The following is a 10,512-nucleotide window of genomic DNA, read 5'->3' as shown; positions in this document are numbered from 1 at the left end:
TCTTTGGTTTTAATCACCTTGCATTTTCTATCTGGCTACTTGACTCTGCTATTTGAGGCTTGTGGGTAATTTTTTTTTTTTTACTTTATGATTCTTTCGCACAATGTTGTACGCATGTTTGAAGAAAGAAAGGTATAGTTCTATATTAGTATTAAGCTTGTGGTGCCATGAGGTGTAATGGATCACGATGTACAAATATCATAACCGTCAAGCAAATTGCCATTTTGCCCCATGCCTGTTTTCAGGTTTCACAACGTAATAAGCATGTGTAGAATCCTCCATTTTTGCAGTTCAACCTCCAGGTAGTGATGGTGGTTTGAACACTGTGCATGACAATGCATGCCAATGTGGCAAATGATCAAGTACATAAAACAATGTTTAGCATCAAGACACTTCAGACGAAGGGATCTAATTCTGAACTAGACAGGATTCAAAACATTGTAATGGTGTTCAGAAGCATTAGAGAGAGGAAATGACACCAAAACAGAAGGTATCTAATTCTGCCCTTAGCTGAACTTCGTGTTTTCAACCTCTTCCTGTAGTGCTCCCAGTCCCTGGCAAGGTGTTGATCAACCCTTGATTAAGTGGTGTTACAACACACAGTTTCATATTTCAAAACATCCCAGGATGATGTGTTTCAATACTCCAGCAAAGTTAAGGTTTTGTTTCCATCAAGTTGGTGGCAGCTCAGTTGCCACTAGTTTTGGTGTTATGGTGTTACAAAGCACTTCACTTTAACACCATAGCACAATGTCACAGTTTGACCTCTCGGAAGTTCAGGGCTTCACACTCAGGGTCAAAGTTTAATCTAGTGTGGTGTAGTGCAATGCCCTCAACCTCCCAACCCTCTGCTCACTCTCTGCTTGCCCTCTGGGTTGAGTTCACACCCCTCTACACACACAGACACACAAACACACACACACTTCCCCCCTCAGTCCTAGAGCCCTGGGTTGGCGGCAGTGTGACATTCTTGCAGCGTGTGATGGCTGTGCAGGGTTGTGGACCATTAACATGGAACAAAAGCAGACCACAATGGAGTAGAGGAAGAGTGGAAGAGGGGGAATGTGGAGTGGAGGAGAGGAGCTGTGGAGGAGCATCGTGGAGAGGAGGCAAGTACATTTTAATGACTCACTGTGTGTGTGTGTGTGTGTGTGTGTGTGTGTGTGTGTGTGTGTGTGTGTGTGTGTGTGTGTGTGTGTGTGTGTGTGTGTGTGTGTGTGTGTGTGTGTGTGTGTGTGTGTGTGTGTGTGTGTGTGTGTGTGTGTGTGTGTGTGTGTGTGTGTGTGTGCGCATGTGCGTGTGTTCGTTCCTTCACTCACCCACTCACTCAAAGCTGTGGTACAAAAACTCTAAACTGCCATTGGTAATAAAATGCACATGAAAGATACCAGACAATTTGAATAAATTCGAGGGAGAGGGGCACAACTCTAGCTTAACGGCACAACACAGTAATCTGGTCCTACAGGGTAGATAGAAATGATCTTCCTCAGAATGAAAGAGAGAAGGGGTGAATGTTGTGAGACCCTCTCTACAGCCCCATACTACAGACTGACTGTAACACTTAGAGAGATACAGAGAGAGAGAACAAGAGACAAGAAGAGAAAACTAATGACGAAGGCTATAGCATTTCAGACAAGGAGTAAAGAGTGACAGATAATGAAAATGAGAAAGGGAAAAGATAACTAGAAATTGAGGAGGGTTGAAGAAAAGGGAAATGGATAGAGAGAGAGAGAGAGAGAGAGAGAGAGAGAGGAGAGAGAGAAAGCAATGGGGGGGAAGTGTGAAAGTGGGTTGCTCATAGACACTTGTAGGGAAGCTGGGTTGACAGATCTGTGCTGTAGCAGAGTTGTGCATTACATTACACACGCAAATGCTGTTTGAAAGCGATCACCACTGCCTCAAAGATTGATGATAGCCTTTTTTCCGTCTCTGGCTGAACCACGCATCCCCATCCAAGCCATCTATATATTTCTTCAAAGGCATAATTGATGCCGGAGCAGACTCTGTGTTCTGGGTTATGGAGTGTGATGGCATTTTGACATAGACTGTGGACTTTCTCAGTGTGTGTGTGTGTGTGTGTGTGTGTGTGTGTGTGTGTGTGTGTGTGTGTGTGTGTGTGTGTTGTGTGTGTGTGTGTGTGTGTGTGTGTGTGTGTGTGTGTGTGTGTGTGTGTGTGTGTGTGTGTGTGTGTGTGTGTGTGTGTGTGTGTGTTAGGGTGCACTGCGAGGTCACAGCAGCAGTTCCAGGGTGACAGAAATAGAGGAGAGGAAACTTCATTGTAGAAACTGAGTCAGTCATCAGTAATCATTCAGTCCGTGCATTCAAACGTTTTGCATATCGTGTGGAGGCAAATAAAAATTACCTAATTAAACTGTACTTCTGCTGGAGTGCCAGGGGGCTGAGAGAGAGAGAGGGGGGGGGGGGGGTGCAGGAGAGAGACATGAGAAGAAGATAGTGAGAGAGGGGGGGGGGGGGAGACATGAGAAGAAGATAGTGAGAGAGAGAGAGGGGGGGGGGGTGCGGGAGAGAGACATGAGAAGAAGATAGTGGGAGAGAGAGCAATAGGAATGCAACCTGTTTCCAGTCAGTGTGAATTCCCATCTCCCGAGCCGTTTACAGGGGGATCACTGTGCTCTGTGCTTTACATGCAGGACTGGAGCAGCAGCATACTATAGATCAAAGTACAATGGCCCTGTGGACGCCTTAGTGTTCCCCTCTGTCTGATGGATGGGGAGTGTCACCAGCCACAATCCATAGCACCGCACAGGGGGTGTGCATGTGCGCGTGTGTATATGGCTGGGGTGATGTGTGTGTCTGTGTGTGTCTGTGTGTGTATGGCTGGGGTGATGTGTGTGTCTGTGTGTGTATGGGGGCAGGGAAAGAAAAGGGGCCAAATTGACATGATTATTACATTGCCTTTGGGGTGTAATTGTCCGGCGTGCATGGCTGGGGCACATGGGAGAGCAGCTGGCAACCCCCCCCCCCCCCCCCCCCTCTATCTCTCTTTATTTCTCTCTCTCTCCACCCTCCCACTCTGGGTGATAAATCATTGGGCTAAATGTTCCAGGATGTTCGAGGGGATCAACACAGTCAAAGGGAGGGAGAGACTGGTTTTTCCAAACAAAGGCTACATTACATCTGCTGTGTCTTTAATTGGCAATAAAATAGTTGTTATTTAATACAGACTTGAAAATTGCAGCCCAACCAACTTAAATGGCACTGTCTTTTGCAATTAGACACACTTTTCAATTGCACTTAAGGATATTAACGCTCCTCTCCTCTCCTCCTCTCCTCTTGGGGTGGTCCATCATTGGTATGTTGTGCTGACCGTGCCATTCTAATTGTGTCCTGGGGCATTTCTCAATGCGGCTCTGTTAACCATTAACCAGCCCCTGCATTGCATGGAACTTGTTTAGAACCTGTTCATGAGGAGCCCAACGCTATCCATGGCCTTGTCAGGTCTCACAACCCATCCTCAAACACACACACCCAAGAACAAACGTGCGTGCACACATGCACACACACACACACATGCACACACACAAATACCCTCTCAACCCTCCCTACACAGAAGCACTGTTTGGCCATGGTCATCAAGGCCAGGTGACTGATAAGCTGGGTGATGATAATTTGGAGCTTCATCTACTGGCCTTTGTAAACACTGATAGTCTGTTAGTCACTTCGACAGGGTCCCAGTCCCAGGACCCCTCTGTTAGGGAAGGAAAGGTTATCATCTCCTGGCCTGCCTAAACTGGAATGCTAAAACTGGCCCTAGTCCAAACCATGTGAGTAGAAAAACCCAAAGTGACCTCTCTGTCTTAAAACCATTAAGGACACATTAAACAAGCTTCTAGATCAGAACAAATTATTAGTATTCTTTCTGAATAGTCTTTTTGTGAAAATATTCATAAAAATTGCTCGTGGCCTCATAATGGTGGGTGTTGTTGCAGGGCTGCATATTATCCCCAGGGGAGGGGGGGGGGGGGGGGGTGGAAGATGCATAGCTTTCTGGTCACCCCCAGAAATCACCACCCTCAGCCTCAAAAACAAAGAAAACATTTCATTCTGTCTGAACAGAGTGCCGGCAGTGTATCTGAACTGGCAGAGCTAACACACACAATCACATCTACTACAAAGCGTTTCATTATCCTAATATCTATCGTTTATTAGGCCAATATCGGCCTTCATATATTGAGGAATGGTGCTGTGGTTCTATAAGTTGCTCAAGTCAGTTTTTCAGGACGCATGTTACGTTATTGGGGGTAGTACTGTAGTCGTAGCTTCAGTTAGCTGTGTTAGCGTTACTCCATATTCATATTTCAGACGTGTTTGTACCACCTCCCCGAGGTCCCTAAAATCCTCTCTGAATTCTATTGAAATAATAAAGCAATATCGATAATATCTACTAGATTTATGCCCCATGTCCTAATATCCCGCATACCACATGAGGCGTTTTTATTATATATTTTATTTAAAAGGCTTATTTGAAATCTGTTTGCAGTCCCTTTTAAATGGAATAAGATATCAGGTTATTATGGCGTTTTCTGGGCCCGGATGAGGATCCAATAAGAAAACAGGGTAGTGAAGTGGAGGCTTTAATAAAGCGACATGATAACACAACTCAGTATGCATACAAAGCACAAGAGTAGATGTGTAGAGCATAATACTGTTTCCAAACCCATTATTCTGTTAATGGCTGCCAACAAAAATCTCCCAGTGAGTTTCTTTCTTTATGTAAAAACAAAAAAAGACTTCGCTAAACTCCTACTAACTTTTGAAAATGAGTTTCTCTGAGTCTCTTTAAGGTCATTGATGAGACATTGAGGCAAGTTGTCATGGAGCTGCGGTGAAATAAAGACAAAGAAACTCCTAGGGCCTTATCTCTGAGAACACCGGTTTCACTAGAGCCAGTGGAAAGTGCACCAAACATCTCCTACACTCTGTAATGCCCGGGGTGTAGTGGAGGAAGAAGTCAGGCGCAGGAAGCAGAGAGTTCAGGGTAGTGATACGTTTAATTCGCCACACAGGTGAAACCGACGCCAACCCAAACAAATACCCCAAAACCAGGGAAACTAAACAGTCCAGAAAATACACACATACACGGACAACCGTGACCTACAGTCGTGCACAAAATGTACACAGAGAATAATCCCGCACACCCAGTAGGCGGGCCGGCTGGATAATAAAGCCCCACCAATAAACCTAATTAAACACAGGTGTAACTAATAAACAGACAAGGGGGAAAAAATAATCAGTGGCGGCTAGTAGGCTGGTGACGACGACCGCCGAGCGCCACCCGAACAGGAAGGGGAGCCACCTTCGGTAGGATTCGTGACACACTCATCCATGCAGAACATTCCCCAGTCTATCAGAGGTCTACAAGAATGCATTGCTTTTCTCTCTTCTCTATTTGTTTCTTGTCAGTGCTGTTGTGGGACACCCAGTGGGATTGTAAAACAACGGACACACGCAGACACACACACCTCATCGCAGTACGGACATGACTTGAATCTAAGCTAGTGTCCGGGTAGCCATGTGTTTTGTGCCGTCATTGATGCTGTTTGGGTCATTAACCCAAAGGAGGATTTAAACAGTCCGACTCACACACCAGTCGTGCACTATTCAGACGCAAGCCTCCGACTCACACACCAGTCATGACACGTGTACAAACACTGACACACATTCCACCTCTATCTCTACGGATAGTTGTGTGGGGAACGAACACCCACAAACACACTGTTCAGAGTCTGAGACTACGTCTGACATGGAGCCCTATTCCCAATGTGTTGTACTATTAAAGTAGAGCCCTGTATGTGGAACAGGGAGCTATTTGGTGTCATAACCAGCCATAAAATAATGCAATATACGTCACAACAGGTCTAAATGTCTGTGTCCTGACAGTGTTATGATCATATTATGACAGGTTATGACAGGTTATGTCAGCTGTTATGTCAGCTGTTATGTCATATTATGACATGGTTATGACCATGTCATAGCGTGTTATGACGCCGGGTGTCAAGTATAGTTTTACCCAATATTGTGATTAAAGATTCACAGTTTGTACATATTTATCCATTTCTTTGTGAAATGATATGGGTTATTATGGGATAGACTCAATTAAAATATTACAATAACAAATGTCTGCAATTGGGTAAATATTTAATCTAACAGTGTGTAGATTTATTTTCATCTATTTCAAAAAGAACCACCATTAAGTCTTTGAAGCTCTGAGGCGCTGAGGATCCCAGCGGATTTACAGTTATGAATTGAAAAGCACGCTAACATGAACATTCAGCTATTTTTTGCTCTCTTCAAAGCATATTCAAAAGGACTATGACAGTGTTTACCATTAGCACTGATGAGAACTGCAGTAATATGCAACTCTGTGTTATTCTTGTATGTTTGGTCAAATGTAAGAGCTATATTTTGAAAAGGAACCATCACAATGTAGTAGTTTGGCTTCTGTCCCTCTCCTTGCCGCAACCTGGGCTCGAACCAGGGAGCCTCTTAACACATCAACAACTGCCTCCCACAAAGCATTGTTACCTTACACTCCACAAAAGCCACTGGCCCTTGCAGAACAAGGGAAACAACTACTTCAAGGTCACGGAGCGAGTGACGTCAGAGACTGAAACACTACTAGCGGGCACCGCTAACAAGCTAGCCATTTCACCCCGGTTACGTCAACACATAGCTCAATCTGTTTCTGATCTGAAGTTGTATTACATTTGAACAAAGTGGACCTTTGCAAGCCGTGTTGAATATGTTTATGTAGTTGCATTGCCTTACGTTACTTCAAATACTGTACGGCTGTATTAACCCCTTGAGGTACACACACAGAACATCTGTGAGTATAGAAGACCCACGGACCACGCCAATGTTCTGTAACAGGTCTAAGGGTGAATTGCACCATTGCAATCTGTTGACATTTGTATTAAACAAGATTACAAATGTAGTTCGCTACGGTTTTGATCACAAACTTCTCTCTTTTTTTTTGTTGACTTCTCTTATTCCCTCTAAACCTCACATAACTCACGGTGTGAATTCTGCTTAAGCAAGCTCTCTACAAAACACTTATGGCTCTCGGTAGAGAAACCTCGCCCACGTTAAAGAATCCAGCCATGTCTCAATTCCAAACAGTGGCCAAGTAAAACATTCCACATTCTCCAGCCTCAGTAGTCAGGGGAACTCTGGGGAGTTCTGTGTTCATCGTCCGAGATCATCAGAACTCCCCTTTAAACCAGACTGAATGTCAAAAACAGTGTCATTCTGAGAATATTACTTAGAGCATCTTAGGCATTGGTAGTTGTTTTGGGAGTCTGGGTTAACACTGATACTTGTCACCTGTTGTTGAATTTAGGCATCACTCTCGCTCTTTTAGTTTCATTTCACTTAGTCATCAAGTTCTTCAATGCCATTCCCACATGTCTTTATGAAATGTGTTTGCAGTTCTTGTGCTATCTATATTAAAGTTGTAAATCCAAGCAGTATGTTCTGTTCCTCTTTTCACTGCTGTAGATGCCCTTCAGCAGCCTCGTTACATAATGGTGAGAGGACACACCTGTCTTCAAGGAGAGAACATGCTTTAAATAAACCTTGTTTATTCCTCTCAAAGTTCTCGGACAGAAAAGTACAGAACAGAGAGAAACAGAGAGAGTGAGCAGAGAGAGAGAGAGAGAGGGAGACTCTTAAGGACTCTTTCTTATTCTTAAGGAATTACAATGTCAAACCTTGATTTTCAACATAGCTGTTAAAGAGAGATTGTGTCTGACATATTGTTTCTGGGTCCAGAGCTGAGAGGGTGGAACATATTACAGTAAAGGTCTTCGGTCCAACAAACCCCATTCTCATCAGTCCTCATTGTCAACAATCTATCAATTGGATGTGCCACATACATAACATTACGATGTGATATCCTTTAGTTTTTACCAAAATGAGAGCAACTCAGCCAGCTACAAGTCGTGCATCACTGCCATGGGCAATGTGATGTTAAATCGATAAAGGACATGTTTGCTTGGGTCAGACGGTGGCCAATGAACTAACGCTAGAACAAGACAAATTAAGTGTCTGCTTAGCTGAGCTGCTGCACTGCCCGGGCCCTCGCCTGCCTCAGAGCCCCACCCCGCTCCGCTCCGCTCCTCGCCTGCTTCACAGCATGAAGGCTATGCTTAATGGGAAAACAGACTAGACAAGAAACCATGAGGCTTGAACACATTTTACAGAGATCATTTTGAGAACCTATATGAGTGTGCATAAGACTCCTGGCTGTGATTATGACTGACGTGTCTGGGTGTGATAACCTGAGCAGAGGCCTTAAGGGCTGAATGCAGGGTCCTGAGGTAATGAACAGGCCTGGTGTGTGTGTGTGTGTGTGCGTGTGTGCGTGTGTGAGTGTGTGTGTGTGTGTGTGTGTGTGTGTGTGTGTGTGTGTGTGTGTGTGTGTGTGTGTGTGTGTGTGTGTGTGTGTGTGTGTGTGTGTGTGTGTGTGTGTGTGTGTGTGTGTGTGTGTGTGTGTATGCGAGTGCGTGTGTGTGCGAGTGCGTGTGTGTGTGTGTGTGTGTGTGTGCGTGTGTGCGTGCGTGTGTGTACGTGCGCGTGTGTGTGGCGTAGAGGCCTAGACTGATAAACCAGGCGGAGACCTATCACTGGATCAGACACTTCTGCCTGAGACAAATGGGGTCACTGGAGGTCAACAACATCACAATGTCAAGCATTGGCTGTAGCTTGTGATTGCAGGAGTGGTTATTCTTCGTAAGACAATAATAATGCAAAAATACTTAATCAGAGAAGATGTGATTTACACAACGTACAACAATAGAATTTCTCCTTTAAATATTTTTGATGTTTTTAATGTCTCTTTCTATATATACTGTATGTCGGTATTATTAGCTGTGATGCTCCTGGATCGTAATTTAGCTGTGTCAACCCTCGCCACTTAGATGTGTGTGGATCCACTTGGTGAAAACAGGACATGTGTTTAGCTCTCTGACTGTGTGCTGAAACCTTGTACCGATTACACCAAAGCTTATCTGTGAACAACACAGCTCACCTCCCTACCTCCCTCTAATCCATTTGGCCTTTGTAAAACAGACACTTTAATTCAGAGCTTTATAATTAACCATAGAATATGGCTAACTGTGATGAGCTGTCGCTTTTGATCCAAACCATGCTCAAAGTTTTCTGATGGGACGACTTCATGAGTCCCTTTGCCCAATTAAGAAGAAGAGAAGTTGGTCCTTTAGGGTCTTATGCCTTTAGTGACCTCATGAAGGACACTTCAGAGTTTGACCTTTGCCCTCACTCCAGCCTTCTCTTCCATTGGAGCACCAGGCGCAGATCACAGAGTGTCTTTCTCTCTCTCTTTCTCCCTCTCTCTCTCTCTCTCTCTCCCTCTCTCCCCCTCTCTCTCTCGCCCTCTCTCCCCCGCTCTCTTTCTCTCCCTCTCTCCCCCTCTCTCTCTCGCTCTCCTTCTCTCTCTCTCACTCCCCCCCTCTCTCTCTCTCTCTATTTGCATATCTCTCCTCTCTTTCTTCTCTCTCTCTCCTCTCTCTTTCTTCTCTCTCTCTCTCCTCTCTCTTTCTTCTCTCTCTCTCCTCTCTCTTTCTTCTCTCTCTCTCTCCTCTCTCTTTCTTCTCTCTCTCTCCTCTCTCTTTCTTCTCTCTCTCTCTCCTCTCTCTTTCTTCTCTCTCTCTATCTCTCTCTCCCTCTCTCTTCAACCTTTGGGACCCTCATCCTACCACTAACACAGTAAATAATACGTCACACAAAAATGTTTTTTTTTTTTTTTAATTTAAGGAAGATAAATAACAAACAACCTCCATAAAAGTGAGACTGAAGACTTACTTTACTAAACCTCCAGCTGACCTGTACAACCCTGTATCAATAAACGTCTGCCACGCCAGGCTCAGAGAGGCTTTCACAGTTGGAGCTCTTGCTTTCACCGAGACTCTCTGGTATTTCTTTAGATAACCCTGCATGTTAGCGTCCCCCTCAGTGGGAGTACCACAGCTGCATCGTCCCTGTCCATCTTTATTTGTCTCACTGGACAGGCTGATTTCTCAGAGGGCCGCACTCTGACACCGGGCGAGACGGATTTGCTCGTCTTAGCGGAGACATTGTCAGGATAACAACTAGAGATATTGGCAGAGAGGATAGAGGGAACCTCAGGGGTCATGATAAGCTTGTGGAGTGAGTTCCATCACAGAGAGGCGTGATCCCCTCGTCACCTGTAATAACGGCTCGCTGCGACATGGGGCACGGAACAAAATGGCTATTTTTCATAGGAAAGATCGTACGAATGGGAAAAAAACAAGTAGCTTCTTTGAGCTAATTCTGTCATGGGATAGGGTTCGGGTTAGGCCCTAAATCTGTCATAATTTGACAGTAATTACGAACTTAAATATTATCTTTCATAACCGACCTCATCCTAAAACTTATACACTTATATGTCATAATTTGAGGTAAACCAAAAACCTCCCTTGTCTGTTTTCTGACGAGTATGTCCAAATCTTC

The sequence above is a fragment of the Oncorhynchus kisutch genome, linkage group LG18 (assembly GCF_002021735.2).
Source record: "Oncorhynchus kisutch isolate 150728-3 linkage group LG18, Okis_V2, whole genome shotgun sequence".
NCBI lineage: Eukaryota > Metazoa > Chordata > Actinopteri > Salmoniformes > Salmonidae > Oncorhynchus > Oncorhynchus kisutch.
Note: the sequence above shows the minus strand (reverse complement) of the source record.